The sequence below is a fragment of the Mauremys mutica genome, chromosome 7 (assembly GCF_020497125.1).
Source record: "Mauremys mutica isolate MM-2020 ecotype Southern chromosome 7, ASM2049712v1, whole genome shotgun sequence".
NCBI lineage: Eukaryota > Metazoa > Chordata > Testudines > Geoemydidae > Mauremys > Mauremys mutica.
In genome coordinates, this window is record NC_059078.1 from 73,259,016 (window position 1) to 73,275,369 (window position 16,354).

Below are 16,354 nucleotides of genomic sequence, written 5' to 3' on the forward strand. Positions count from 1 at the left end.
ATTGGTCTAGGACTTGGGAGGCCTGAGTTCAAGTCCCTGCTCTACCACAGTCTTCCTGTTTGATGTTAGGCAAGTTGAGGCCAGATATGAAAAAGTATTTAGGCACCTAGTGCAATTTTCGAAACAAACCACCTAGATGTGAAATTTCCATCATTTCAATGAGAGTTAGGCACCTAAGTGACTGAAAATTTCCCTAGGTGCATATTGGCATCATTTAGATGCCTAAATACCTTTTTAAACCTGACCCTTCATCACTCTGTGCTTCAGTTCCCTATCTGTACAAATGGGGCTCATAGCACTTGCCTACCTCACAGAGGCAATGTGAGGATAAATACATAGATGACTGTGAGGTACACAGATACAATGGTATTGGGCCCATATAAGTATCTATGATAGATTGGATTGTAAGCTCTTTGGAACAAGGACCATCTTTTATTCTATGTTTGTACAGTGCCTAGCACAATCAGGTCCTGGTGCATGTCTGGCATCCTAGGGGCTGTGCTAATACAATTAATAAACAATAATTAGTATTCTTCTTATACTTCCCATATCCACCAGAAATCCAAAAATGCTATTTTTGAATCACAGGGCTCATATTATACTTCATATCTATAAAGAGCCTTGCTACTGATACGTTTTATGAATTGGAATATCTGTTTGCCAAGTGACTGATCCAAAGCCCATTGAAGTCAATGGAAAGATTTCCATGTAACTATGGGACAATTAACTTAAATTAAAAAAAAACCACTTCTAAACTTACCAGGTCCTGGAGCCTGATACTTCTCTCATATCTTCTGGAATCTGCTCTATTCCAATCTCATCCTTTTCTCTTCAGGTTTCTTACCCACTGCGTGTTGCACTAAGGAGTGAGGGCCAGGCAGTAGGGTAGAGAAAAGGATTAAAATTATATTATTCCAAACAATATTAACTTGACCTACACAGATCTGTTCAGGCATTGTTAAAAAGTTTGCAAATGTGTGTACATTTGTGTTGTCTTGTGAGGAGAATTAAACACCCTTTGAAATGGTTAAATATACAAACAAACAAAAAAACTTCTCTGTGAAATCTGACCTTTTTATTGCTTTTCATTCACTGTTGGCTCTTGTTTCTTGCTGGGATGACTTGCTTGAAGGCCTCAGATCAGTCTGTTCTCTTAGGTGTTCTTGTCCCCTGAGGCATGACTACTCTGTCAGATGAGTAGTTAGCCAATCTGCTCTCTTCAGCCTTTTTGTTTATTTCAGAGACATTTAAATAATATTTCTAGTCCTGTCTATACTATGGAACTTTCCTAAGATTCTCCACTGTGTTGTTAACCCTAGTTTGAGCAATGTTGGGAGAACTACCTGTAGATGGGTCTCTGGAATTTTTAACATCATGTGAATTAGATCTGCTTAAGAACAAAATAAGCCCTTCACTAAGGTTCCCAATTTTGCTCTCTCTGATAAAGCAGAACCACTCTTTGCAATAGTGGGAACATTTCAGACAATTCCTCTTGTTGTAGATACAGTCCCTTAAAAGCATGTCTCACTTATGGGTTCTAAGTGAGAAGAATTATAGTTCCTTTTAAGTTTGTTTGATATTTTCAGCCATTTAAAAAATGAAGATTGAAGACCAGTCTTGAACACTATGTGACACAATCAGTGCAAAGATGTGGGATTGGCTATTGACTTGAAGTTCCAAGGAAGATTTGGGGGCAAATCCTAAGTTACTATAAATTGGCATAATGCCTTTTATTAAATATTTCTTTTGATTAGTCTAAAGAATAAATATATCTGTAGCTGGGAGAGAGACTGAGAAATTTGTTAAGGCTGAAAGGTCACTAGTTTGAGACAGTCTCATCAGTAACTCACCATGAGGATTGATAATCTTTCTTGTCAGGGCATTTCCAGTTAATTCAGTGTTTCAGTCCAAGTTGTCAGTGGCAATTGCTGATCTGGAAAGCTTTTCTGTGCTTGCTTTTGAGATCGTCATCACCCACTTGAGAACCATGAAACTCTAAGGTGGAATCTTCCTTACAGGTTTTTGTGGGGGGAGTTAAAGCCTCGGAGGTGCCGGCTATCTCATTAGGATAGTAAATGTTTTGTTTGGTGAGAGGATTTAGAGTTGTTTCATATTAGCAAGCATTCATTTTTTCCCACCATAAACTCTCACTTAATGCCACCACCCTCATCAATAATAGTTTTTAGACTTCTCTTTTTAGGGAATGTTATTGAGAAGCTGGAAGCTTTTTTCTTTTCAAGGCTGGCAGCTTCTTGGATCGGTTCCAAACTGTCTTCAGGTTGGCCTGCAATACAAAGATTTCACTGATGAGTGATCAATGATCACTTGAGTTGTAGTCATTGTTCCATCCTGATCATATTTGATTTGTCAGCAGCTTCTCTAATAGTTTGGACCATTGGGTATTGTAATTGCTATTTTGGGATTGTCTGTAACTGGTTTTCAGTGGTTCAGATCTCCTGGAGTTTGTACCCAGATATTGTCTTGTAGTGTACTACAACATTCCACCGTTGCCTCCATGTTATTGTGTACTCAAAGATTTGGGGCAATTAATTAATGAACTTACCGTCAAAGTTTTATCTAGGTTGAAACCTACCAATCTGAGACCTCCAGCATAAGAGGCTTTTATGACAGCTGCAGAACCAACAAATGGTGGCTTTGAGCCTGGTCACCCAGTAAAAAGTATTGGTATAGGAGATTGTATGGAGGACAAGCTGAGGGCAAGAGGAGGTGAAGTCAAGGTGTTTCTATGACTGGACTATACACTAGCTTCTTTGCTGCCCATTAGAGGTCTTTGCAACCAGGGCTCAAGTTAGGGCACTTGGAAGCATGAAAATCAGGCTATGTAAGCCACCCCCCATAGAATATTTGGTTTGGAGGTGCGATCCTGGATATTCTTCCTTTTTTCATGTAGTATTTGCATCTCTAAAGTGTTGTGCAGCTCACTAAGCACTTCACAATACCAGCCAAACAGACTTTATTGGTGTTTACCCTTAGAACTATAGATTATCTATAGTAGAGTTCAAAATTCTGAGACCCCTTTTCAACAGACGAAAATTGATATCATTCCATAAAGTTCATTTTGGGGGTTTGGCCAAATACAGGTGTACTGCTGGGGGCAATGCACCTTTCTTCTGTCTCGCCTCTTGGGAAGGGTCAGCTATAATAGCTGTGTGTTTTAGGCAGCACGGGAACTACTTCCTCTTCCTGGCCTGTGGGGATAGATGGGGAGAAGGCAGAAGCATGGCTCTGCCTCCCCTGCACACCAGCCTGATGAAAGGAACAGGATGTGCTATACTAAGTGATATGCATACTAACCTGCAAACTGGGTGATTAGAACAGAGACTTTGCCTTTTAAGGCCCCGTTCATCCTAGAACTCCCTGGGGGTGAGGCAGATTGTGTATTTTATAATCTGGTCCTTAACGTTATATTAATTGTACCATTGCCTCCCTCATGGTATTGCTGCGCTAGTATAAGAACATCTATGGTCTTGTAATAATGAATATATTTTTTTAATTTGCTCTGGTTTTCTGATAAAGGTTGTAATTTTACTCTTGTGACTATATTATTAATACCACAAAATGTAATAAAGGATTAATGATGTGTTACAGTCGTAGAGCTGGAATAAACCTCAGGAAATGTAAAAGCTAAGGTCGATGAAGTCAATGGAATCCTGCACCAGAACAAGGGCCCCTGCCTGTGGTAGGAGTAGTATTTAATTGTATTACAGTGCTGTCCAGGGGCTCCAGCTGAGAATGGGGCACCATGGTGCTAAGCACTATCCAAATATATGGTACAGTCCCTGTCATAAGGAGCTTACAAACTAAGGGTGATACACAAAAGGACTTTGCTGCCTAACTGCCACTTTAGGCGCCTTAGTCCCAGAATCAGACTCAACTAGGATACCACAAAAACTCCGTTCACCTGCCTCCAAATATTATACATGCCTAACCTTGCTTGGAGCCTACATTTTTGCAGTAATATTTCCCTAGGTACACACACAATAGCTGGGGGTGAGAGGAGATCCTTCCTCAAACTTTTAGCCCAGTAATGAGGGTGCTCACCTGTGATTAAGCAGATTACAGGTTCAAGTTCTCTCAGTGCCTGACAGGAAAAGGGGTTTGAAAAGGGATCTGCTACCTCTCAGGTGAGTGCTGTAATCACTAGGTTGTAGAACATTAAGATACAGGATTCCCTCAGCCTCTCCTTTTGAAGCTGTTCTCCTGTGAATAAATGTGTCACTGGGCCAGAGAGAGAGAGCATGCAATCAGGAAAATGACTGTAGCCTAATGCTTAGAGCAATCATCTGAGCTATGATGATGCACCTCCCCTGCTCCCGTAACTATTTAAATTATTTATCCATTGTTGAACAGTTTCAACAGGAGAGACAGCGTGTCCCGCCTCAGAAGTATCCCATAGCCCAGTGGTTAAGTCACTTACCTGAGATTGAGTGGTGGATCCCAGTTCAAATACCTTCTCCCCCTCATTGGAGGGGGAACTTGAACATGGGGTCTCCCACATTCCCAGTTAATACCCTACCCACTTGGCTAGAAGTTGTAAAGTCATTGTACTTTGGCTTCTTGCAAAAATGGCACAGATGCTAACATTAAGAGAGGGTTTGCAGTAAAAAATCATAAGCAGGAGGCGGCACCACTTTCCAGCTAGACTTAGGCACCAAACTCACAAAGAGGGGCAGGGCTTAGGACACAACCCTCCCTCACTTTGGCAACTCTCATTGTCTAGCTCAGGCAAGGAGCATGGTGGCTTTTGTGAATCCCATTATTGCACAGATGCCTGACTCAGGCTTTGTGAAATCCCAGTGATTTTTCTAGGCACTTAAAAGTTAGGCTTGGTGACGCTGAGAATCACCGTGACTAAGATCCTTTGTGAATCTAGCTCTAAGTAAACAAGAAAGATAGGGAAATAGAGGCACAAAGAGGATAAAATTGAAGTCTTCTGACTTCTGGCATTTTAAAACATTATCCACTAATCCTCACGGCCTCCCTTTGGAATTTCTGTTCTGAACTGAGACATTAATTCCTCCCATTCCCCTGCAGTTGTACAGGTGCATGGGGGCAGATATGGATGAAAGAGTTCCTTTCCCCACACCACCACCACCCCAACACAGAGTAAGATTTGGCTCAAAGACTTCGTGAAGAATTTCTTTATGCCACGCTTACATTAAATATATGTAAACTGCCAATGAGAGCAGTGGGTTCAGTAGTTACTGTGGTCCCAGCTCTGCCAATCTTATTTGTAATAAATGGAACCCGGCTTGTGCAGTGGGGCTCTACTCACCCTAAGGTTAGTTTGGCAGAAATGGGCCCTATGGATATGTACTCTATTGTATATTTTTTTGTTAAATGTAAGTTGTATATGTATGTAGTTTAAAGTCATGGAAGGTAGACAATCTGAATGACAAACATTCTGAGTGCAGCTAATGCACCCCAGAGTGGTGACACACCCAGTAACTGCACAATAATCATAGAAGTTATAAAATTACTTAACAAACAGACAAAGTGATATTATAGCGAGCTCTCAGCACTCAACTAGCCAATTTTTGTGTTAGGATTACTTTCTAAAGGTGTTATCTTAAAAAAAGAGGTTGTGAAGGTGGTGGTAATAATAATAATGATAAATCCACAGTCAACATATAGTGTTTCAAAGATTGCACTATGGACATTTATGTTTGTTTCTTTAAATAGCCACCTAAGGTTAGTCTCCTAAATCCCTGTGTAGGTATTCAACTAAGTGGACTGATTTTTCAAAAGTGCTAAGCATTCAACAATATCCATCAAGTTCCTTGAAGCTCTGCACAGATAATAGGACCTTGGCACCGAGCTCACTGCAAAATCAGGTCCCTTATCAGTAAAGCTACATCAGTGTGGAGTAGGCAAACTTCAATCAAACCAAAATCAATGAATATCAATAAACCTGCTTTCATATTTTTCCCCTTTTACTTGAAACTTTTTCCAGAGATACTGGATTGGTGCACTTGGCTCTAATTAACAATCATAGTCCTGTTGCAAAACCATATCAGAAAAAAGCAAATAAATACAAATATATTTAAGGAAACTGATTCAGAAAATCTACATAAAAGTTAAACATTTCAAGGAAATCAGAAAGGCAAGGAAAGAGTTTTCACTAGTTCTAAAACAGAAGATGGGCTTGTATAGCCAGCTAAGCGTATGTGGGCATGCCAGTTTTTATTGTGATAAATGATGTTTATGTACATATCATCAGGAAGTGAACTGAGACTACTGTTTGATTAGATGAACTGTAACAATGGATCAATTGAACAATTGCTGAGCTAAAAGTATGTAGATTAATAGGGTTCATTTTTCTTAAGTACTAATATTTGTTAAATTGCTAAAGAAGAAATTGAGGCCAAGAACCTATGTGAGGATTCAAATTAATGTTTTGGTAATAAGTAGTATTGACTAAAAGTATAGGATAAAAAAATTAGTAGATGTATTATAAATAAATGGGACATCCATTGCAAATAGTCCTGATACTGGACTGCCTCAATTTCTTCCCATTTTGACATTAGAATGACCAGAAATACAACCCAGGGGTTTTCTTTGCATTTTTTCTCAAGCAAAGTAACAGACTACCTTCATGTGTGACCGTAGTTCAGATTTAGAGCCTGATCCTGCAGCTCCAGCTAAAACAAAACACGAATCAGTGGCTAAAAAAAAAGCCCATGATTTTTGTTTAAACATCAACTATCCCAATTTCATTGCAAAACAGAACCTGCCTGTTTAACGTTTTTATTATTATTATTATTTTATTATTATTTTGTTTTTTGGTCTTTATAACTAGGTGTTCTTGGAGAATCTCTTTTTCTATTAATATTCCTTTTATGTTTATTTTCCATTTCTTCATTGAGTAGGTTAAGAAGAACATTTTGACCAAATGGCTGTAATAGGTCCTATTTGTATTTGGCAGCTCAGTAGAGTGGCTGTTCATCTTAGCTATATACTATCTAAGCATTTTTCATTCAGAACAATCTCCACAGCTGTCTCGATTACTGTTCTATATAAATCAGAGTGCATTTAGAGTTCTGAAAAAGCTTCCAATAAACTTTTGTCTATGTCATAAAACAATCCCCCGCCCCCTTGGCACCATTCATTGCAATTTTTTGATTAATATTAACCAAGTGATTATTCTCACACTTACTGTTCATAATTTAAATTCATTCCTATGTGATGTTGAACTCATCTATCTCTTTTTGGGCCACAAAGACACAATGCAATTTTAGTGATAGGTAAAAGCTGGATATTGATATTTAGGGATACATGACAAGCCTTTATTTCTTGTGGTTTTGAACAACAGTATAATAAATGCTGGAGGGCACTCAAAGAAACTGCTTTCAGTGGAATTTTATGTGGAGATGTTTGTATTTGTATTTGCAGTCTTCAGTGATCATGTTTTTCACATCAACTGCATGTTGTTTTTTAAATCAAAGCAACATTACTACAAAGATAAAATATACAGTTAGGAATGCAAGTTTTAGATGGAGTATTATGTTCAAGATCAAAATGCAGTACTTATGCATAAGAATATACACAAGTAACTACAGCATTGTTCTATATACAACTACATATAAAATTACATATACAATTATTTGGTGTAGTATGGGGGGGCAGTCACTTATGTGTATAGGTCCACAAGTAGATGTAGAATTTGTATACACTAGTAGGTGCGTGAGTATCTGGTGCCCATTCTCGCATTTGGGTAGCTATGATAGGTGATGGTGCAGAAGTTCTCATCTTTGTTTCTTAGGTGTTCGGGATAGCTCATTAGCTGAATGCCTGATTTCATTAACCCGTTCTTGGCACTGACCAATTCAGTAGTAATAATGGACTAAATTCTAAATCTCTTACTCAATGTTTATTCAGTTCTTCTTCATGCAAAGTTCAGGGATTGTCTATGCTTGAAATGCTAAAATGCTCCTGTAGAACTTCAGTGTAAACAGTATCTATGCTGACAGGAGGAGTTCTCTCATTGGCATAGGTAATCCACCTCAGGACCGCCCAGAGGATTCAGGGGGCCTGGGGTCTTCAGCGGCGGGTCCTGGAGCAAAAGGACCCCCCACCGCCGAATTGCTGCCGAAGACCTGGAGCAGAAGAAGCTTCAGGGGCCCGAGCCCAGCAAGAGTTTTCCGGGGCCCCCGGAGCGAGTGAAGGACCCCGCTCCAGGAGCCCTGAAAAACTTTCATGGGGGCCCCTGCAGGGTCCGGGGCAAATTTCCCCACTTCCCCCTCTCCCAGGCAGCCTTGATCCACCTTCCCGAGAGGTGGTAACTAGATTCTTCCATCGACCTAGTTCTGTCTACACAGGAGATTAAGTCGGCTTAACTACACCACTCAGGGTGTAGTTTCATCACATGCCTGGGAGATGTAGCTAAACCAGTTTAATTTTATACTGTAAACCAGACCTTAGACCAGTAAAAATACTTGGGACTTATATAAGCTATGGTCTGTTCCATGGGACCTTGTGTGTCTGAATGTGGGATGATGGGGGTGGAAGCAGGGGGATTGTTTAGCCTAGATTTGGGTTCTAGTCTCAACTCCGATCTAGATTTCGATTTTGAGCACTTCAGAATTCAGGAATGTTCACACCTTGGGTTTTTACATCAACATTTTGCAAGGGCAAAGGGTCCCCTGCAAAAGGATACAGTTCTGCAACTGGATTTTTGTGCATTCCTGTTGTTCAGTTCCCAAGTTTTGGTTCAGGACAATCTCCCGTTTAATCAGAGGGTTTTGCATTTGTAGGGTTTTCTCTTGTGGAGTTGTAGTGCAACAATGAACCTGGGCACAAGTTAGGCCTGCTCTGACTTGTGTTGGGGCCTCACTAGCCTCAGGAAATACGGAATTATTCCATGTCACCATGGGTCCTGTGTCCAGCAGAGTTCAGCAGAATAAGAGGATCTAGTCCTAGGTATGATTATACCCTTTTACGTTTTAGATCTGAAGGAAGGCAGCGTATACTGTAAAACAGATCAGGGAAATGCAGTTAAACTTTTTAAGCAGTCAGTTTTACTCTTCATAAAGCCTTTGCTCCTGCTGTCAGCAGAAATAAAATTCACTGAACCACAGGATAATACGAAAACGCAGTCCTGGAAAATCCACTTGAAGTGGCAAATAAGGGAGACCACATTTCTTATGAGAGTGTCTTCCTCCCCCACTTCCTTCTCCCTTTTGATAAGGTAGGTGTTATATGGCTGAGCACATTGCCTAGAATCTCTCATAAAATCTGCAATAAAACTGTAAACTGATTTCCTTTGAAAAACAGAATCTATTTGGTAACTGAATTAGTAGTTCATTTTGAAATCATGTATTCAGAAAGGTTAATCAATTCATCTTTAAGAGGAGCCTAGTCAACACCCATAGCTATTAGTAAACTTCTTTAATTAATTCTTCTAATTATGTTGGGGTAGTTCAATAAATTCCTAGTTAATGCATCTTGTAAATATTACGATGATTACATGTTTCACAGATATTGTAAAACGGTTTGCACCCCATATATATTCTTGTAAGGAGAAGGCAGCTCAGCCAGTCTTATCAAGATGGAAAAGGTTAAATTAATGAATGATTCAGTCAATCTTCCATCCTTCATTAGCACTGAATTAACTTCTTAAAGAAATGAAAGATCTTCAATTGTTTATGTGTAAATTTCACTTTAAACATGTACAAGTCCTGATCTATTTAGAGAATGACACAGTTATGATGAAGTAAAAAACTCAAATGGCTAATCAAGTCTAACTGGCAGAATTTCACTTGATCTTGGCTGTTGTAACAAAGCTATACCCATGCAGAGGATTGCAAACCTGATTGTCATAGTTCTGAGGGAAGACACTGAGCTTGGACTAAACATTTCATATGTAAATAATGTGTAAATAGGAGCTAGAATTTCATTGTGAATTATGGATAGAGTCATAGCGTTTAAGGCCAGAAGGGACAACTAGATTGAGTCTGACATGTATAGCACAGGCCACAAACAGCACCCAACATCCATACACTAAACCTGGCAACTAAAATTAGATCAAAGTATTACAGTACACAGGAGACTAAACTATTATGCAGCACAGGGAGAGAACAAGAGGGACAAGGTGTTGCAATTCCTGAAGCCCTTGCAGTGGTAATAAAATGATTAAGTGAGATATACTCAGATAATCCTGGCCAGTGACCCACATGCTGCAGAGGAAAACTGCCAGTCTGACCTGGGGGAAAGCTCCTTATTGCCCCACACATTAGTTAATCCCTGAGCATGTGACTGGGAAGCAGTCAGCCTGGCACTTGAGAGAGAGAATGCTTGGTACCACTTCAAATCCTTGGCCCATCCCTTCCAATAGCCCACCTCAAGTCATTGCCATCCCTGATGTTTCAGAAGGAGGTGGGGAAAAAAAACCTTGCAGAATATACTGGGGAGGGGCAGGGGGAATCCCTTCTTGACCCCTGCTGGTGGCTGGCTGAAATTCTGATATTTAGCTTCTAATTTGCAGACTGAATTTGCTAATGGCCAGTTTCTATCTATGTTTTTGTGCCAACATTGTCCTTTGGTTTAAATAGCTCTTCATCCTGCCTACTATTTGCCTCCCTAATATATTTATAGGGAGAACTCATATACCCTCTCAGCCTTGCTTTTAATAGGCTAGACAAGCCAATTTATTTTAGTGTGCTGTCATAAGATAGACCTCCATTCCCCTGATCATTCTAGTAGCTATTTCTCTGCACCTGTTCCAGTTGAAATTCATCTCTCTTTCTTAAACTTGGGTGACAGAATTGTACACAGTATTCCAAATGTATTCCAAATGAAGTCTTACCACTGTTTTATACAAAACAGTGGTAAGAGTTGGTGGGAGAAAGGAGGGGGGATGGTTAATTTCTCCTTGTTTTAAGATCCAAAGGGTTTGGATCTGTGTTCACCAGGAAATTGGTGAAGTCTCTCAAGACTACCCAAGAAAAAAGGTAGTACTTGGGGGATGGTGGCAGCGATACCAGATCTAAGCTGGTAATTAAGCTTAAGTGTCCATGCAGGTCCCCACATCTGTACCCTAAAGTTCAGAGTGAGGAAGGAACCTTGACAAGGATGAAAAATGCTACTGTGTTTTTTCCTTCTGTCGTTCTTAACAATCATATTTAAGTGGAATACATGATAACTTCATTTAAAAAGCTGAGGTTATATAAAGGTTTTTCTTGTTGTTGTTTGTTGTTAATGGAAAAATGCTTCCATACCTATCACTTACCAGGAAGTATTGGAAGATAAGGAAACATTGAGTATTAAATCTTTTTATTTTTCTGTAATAGGATTAAATATGCAAATATTGTACCTATTAGGCATCTGAATAGATAAAACGCTGTCTAATGTCACACTTACCTGGTTAAATTCAGCTGTTCCATCTATCAGCATATTCTGTTCAACACCATCTCACAGCTACAAAGAGAAGAAAAAAAATCCAGCTATTTACAGATATTATTCCTGGTATTTCACTAACATGATCCGATATACTATATGTGAAATACCTTTCACTTTTAATGCATTGACACTGTACCACTTCTGTAATTCCTTTGGTGTTTGAGATTTAATATTTCTGAGGGCCTTGATTTAAAATCATGTACATGAAAGTGTATGGAGGGTGAACACAATGAAACATATTGTGTAGAAAGAAAAATAAGGTGCTAACAGAGACATGAGCTATGTAGTGTACACATAATTACTTACAGGCAAAATGCAATCTATAGAAGACTTGGAAGGAGCATTCAAATATACAGAAGAATCAAAAACTTTGGGGCACATCTTAGACCAAATTGTGGTGTTAGAATCAGCAGGCTGCTGGGGAAAAAGTTATGTCAATAGTTGCTTGGAGTTTTAAATGTTATGCATGTCAGTCACATTCCACAGTGGAATATGAGGAGTTGTTGAAATGTGTGAGCATGTAGACTGAACAGCATCCTGTTAACTATTCTTTCTTGATGGGTCAGTTCTGCTTTGATCAGTAAACACTAACAGCCATCATGTTGGGTTTTGGTTTTGTCAGATTCTAAACAAAAATATGTATACTATTTTGGTTGAACATGGGTTTATCCTCAAATAGAATTTTGATTGTTTCAAAGGGAAGGACAGTTTCACAGAAAAGTACTCTGAAAGGCACATGGTCAAAATAATTCATGGATCTTCTTTCCTGATTTAGCTATAATATATTTTAGTTGTGACAAACATGTTTTTTGCATTAAAATAAATGGCCAGTGCTTTGAACAACAAGGTGTAATGTTGGGCTATATTTAATACTCCGTGCTTACATTGTTTTTAAAGCCTTTCATCTGTAATTCCTCTCTCCATATTCACCACCACAAGGTGTCTTGGAAAAAACAACAACAAAAAGTATGTACATGTCTCATGCTCATTAAAGCTAATAGGAAATGACCCTTGGCACATTACCTCTTTCAACACTTGACCCAAAGTGGTCTAAGCATGGCTTTCCAATTTGTGCTTGTAATTTTGCACACTAAATGGTTTTGATTGCCCAGTCCTTTGTATGAATGCAAACAGAAAACATCAGTGTATGACTGCTAGTTTGGAGATTGCTGATTTATATAAAAAAGCTAGATTCTTGGGCTCTCAAGAGGGACAACATAGAGGGTGTATTTCACAAGGAGAAGCTGGCAGGAGACAAGGGTGGCTTTAAGCCACTTTTGCACCTCTTGGGTGGAGGCCTGATCCCATTAAAAATCAACTGCAAAACTCCTGTTGATTTCAAAGGGGCTGGAATTTTCACCCCTTGGATCCAGTGCCTGGTGGGGCACAAAGTGCTACTCTACTTTACAGCAGCCTCGTTATCATTGCTAATAGGTTGTTCCACAGACCAAAAATAGTACTAGTACAAAGCACAACAGTCACTCCCCCAGGCCCTTCTATTTGCCTCGCCCCAGCACACCCTTATATTATGTAAGGCAGTCCTATTACTTACAGCCCCATTATGATTTCAGATGAGGAAGAGCAGCAGAGCACAGGCCAGAATCTGATCCTAAGCCTTTATGTTAATTTTTAATTTTTAAAAAGTGAGAGGCAATTTTGTGGTGACTCATTTCTTACCTCTGGTATCAATAACACCTTCATATAAGTGATTCCTGTGTGATGATCACTAGTCTAGTCTAGTTGAAACATCAACATGTTTATTTCTCGTCCTGGATAATAAATATCCACTGAAGATGGATTGAAATCAAGAAGTTGTTCTCTGGAGTTTAATATGGCATTTAGCAGGAAGTGTGAGAGAGAGAGAGAGAGAGAGAGAGAGAGAGAGAAAAGAGAAACAACATATCACTATGCACTTTAATCAAAGGCCCCTTCTTCCCCTAATGTGGTTGTATAATGCAAGATACTTAATTGGAATGCAATGTTTATATCAAATATTTAATCAGGATTCAATGATTAAATAGGCAAATTTAATTTTTCTGTCATGATTTTTTCCCCAGGTAATCAATGCAGATGTGATTTAATGATACAGGATAACTGAGTACTTTCGTTTTGTTAAAGTAAAATCAAATGGAGAAAATTTACCTTTTAAATTAGCAGCAATGATGGAGGCACAGGACAGTTCCTGGGGATTAATGACCAGCTGAGAAAGTTGATGGCCTAAAGCTTTGCCTTGGGCCATTAACCCCAGGTGGTCATTAATTCTTCAAGTAATGCCCTGAGCCTTGATGATTATTTCAATTGAATATCAAAAGTTCAGTGCCAACCTGTTAAAATATGCATCTGAAGACATTTTTTTCCCTCTACTGTTTTAGTACCTGTGGCACAGAACAAAGAATGAATCAACCCCTTGCTTATAGCATCCCATCAAAACTTTTTTTTCCCAGTGTTGGACTCTGTCGTTTAAGTGAATGTGTAGTTTTCTGTTTTTATAGAACTTTTTTGAGTTTTATCTTATTAGGCTCATTTACATTAATACAAAAGTCAGTGTAATAATAGAATAAATTATTTTCAAATTAATGTGAAACACAAAGGATTCTATTGCAGCTTTGATTAAAGTTGATTATAATAGCTAAATGTTGACAATATAATATATTCTCCAATTATTCCACTGAATTGTAAATCTTATGTTGCAATTCTCTGCTTGTCAGGGTGGCATTTTTTATTTTAAAATAGTCTCTATTAAAATATGTATTCATGATTCAGATCTTCTGTAGGCACCACACAGAGGAAGAAATTGGATCCCCACACATTTTGGCAGTCCATCAGAATATCATCAAGCCTATTTATATGTGACATAAACATTAATGGTAGCAGTGCTGAAGAGAGATTGTTGATGAACATGAGAATGTTCATACTAGGTTAGACCAATTGTCTATCTAGCTCACTATGCTGCCTTCCATCAGTGGCCAAAGCCAAATACTTGAGAGGGAGTGAACAGAACAGCGCAATTATTGAGTGATCCATCCCCTATCGTACACTCCTAGCCTCTGGCAGTTAGAGGCTTAGGACACCCAGAGTATGGTGTTGCATCCCTGACCGTCTTGGCTGATAGCCACTGATGGACCTATCTTCCATGAACTTATCTAATTCTTTTTTGAACCCAGTTATAGTTTTGGCCTTGACAGCGTCCCCTGACACTGAGTTCAAAAGGTTAACACTGTGTTGTGTGAAGTAGTGTTTCCCTTTGTTTATTTTAATTTCATTGGGTGACCCTGGTTCTTGTGTTGTTTGAAGGGGTAAATAATACTTCCTCCACACCATTCATAATTTTATTGACCTCTATCATAACACACGCACACCTTTAATTGTCTCTTTCCCAAGGTGAACAGTCCCAATCTCATTTTTTTTGCCCTCCTCTGAACCTTTTCTATTTCTAAAATATCAGTTTTGAGATGGGCTGCCTGCAATATTAAGGTGTGGGCATACCATGGATATTTAATGTTATATTTTCTATCTTCTCTATCCCTTTCCTAATGGTTCCTAACATTGTTAGCTTTTTTGACTGCTTCTGCCCAATTAGTACATGTTTTCAGAGAACTATCCACAGAAACTTTCTTGAGTGGTAACAGCTAATTTAGACCTCATCATTTTGTATGTAGAGTTGAGATGTTTTCCAATGTGCATTACTTTTCATTTATCAACACTAACTTTCATCTGCCATTTTGTTGTCCAGTCACCCAGTTTTGTGAGGTCCCTTTGTAACTCTTTGCAGTCTGCTTTGGACTTAACTATGAGTAGTTTTGTATCTTCTGAAAAATTTGCCCCCTCATTGTTTATCTCCTTTTTCCAGATGATTTATGGATATGTTGAACAGCATTCATCTCAGTACAGATCCCTGGGGGACACACTCTCCATTCTGAAAAAAATGACCTACCCTTTGTTTCCTATCTTTTAACTAGTGTGACAAAGCTTTCTCCTCCTCGGTGGGTCCTGCACTTCTGTTTAGTAGCAGGCTGGGGTATTCCTCTTTTCCCTCAGAATTTCCCCCTGCCCACACCCCCGATTTACTGTCCATACCCTGTCAAAGCAGTGTTCCTCCCAGCCTCCCTGATGGGGGGAGGGGAGCCTCTCAGTCTCTGGTAGCCCCCCTGGGCATGGTGACAACAGACCAGACACCTGGTTCAATGTCTTCCCTCTAACAGGGTCTCTTCCCTCAGACCTCTAGGGCCCAGAAGGGCCATCCACCCTGTTGGGCAGGGATTATTCCACCCTTTGCCTCGTACCTGCATGGCTTCTCTCCTAATGCTTGTCAGCATCTGCACTGTACTTCCCAGCTCTCAAGTAGGTCACCTTCCTCCCTCAGCTCCTAAATGCATGTGCCTCTTTGGCTGGAGGGAAGGCTTTTAACAGGTTCTGGCAGGCCCTAGATTTGCCCCAGGTGTCCTAATTAACCTAGAGTAACCCCTGTTCAACTAGCAAGGGAAAAGGAACTTGCTTAGCCTAGGGCTACTATACCTGCCTTCCAGACCACTCTCCTGTAGTCCTCCTGCTGGCCAGTTGCCGCCCTGACTGCTGCTATTGCTGTAGGGAGGACCCTGCTGGCTTGACCCCCAGAAGGGAGTGCAAGGCCCCACCTTTTCCACCACTTTTGGGGCCTCCCCTGGATGGTGTACTGCTGCTGTTAAAAAGCCTGCTGCTGCTGGAGCCAAGGAGGGAGCAGAGGCGGAACTGCTTTGTAGAGGGAGTTTGCTACTAGCCTGAGTGACTGTAACATCTTTGCTCCTGTGGTGGTCAGTTCTGTTGCTGTGGGGAGCAGGGAGAGTGGTGTGGGGCCCTCCCCCTAGTCCATCTTCTCCCCTACTACCACCACCACCATCCCCTCCACCACCCCAATTACCATCTGGTTCTGCTCCCCAGCCGAGCAGTTCACTTTACC

The 16,354-nt window shown here is 40.0% G+C and overlaps 1 long non-coding RNA gene across 1 annotated transcript; it reads right to left on the minus strand.

The window, feature by feature from the left end:
• Window positions 1–1,105: 1,105 nt before the first annotated feature.
• On the minus strand, window positions 1,106–15,782 carry LOC123375214. Its single transcript, XR_006581338.1, has 3 exons — window positions 15,702–15,782; window positions 11,380–11,436; window positions 1,106–2,284 (listed from the first exon to the last, which is right to left on the minus strand). It is a non-coding gene; the product is annotated as an uncharacterized LOC123375214 (long non-coding RNA).
• Between the last annotated feature and the right edge of the window lie 572 nt (window positions 15,783–16,354).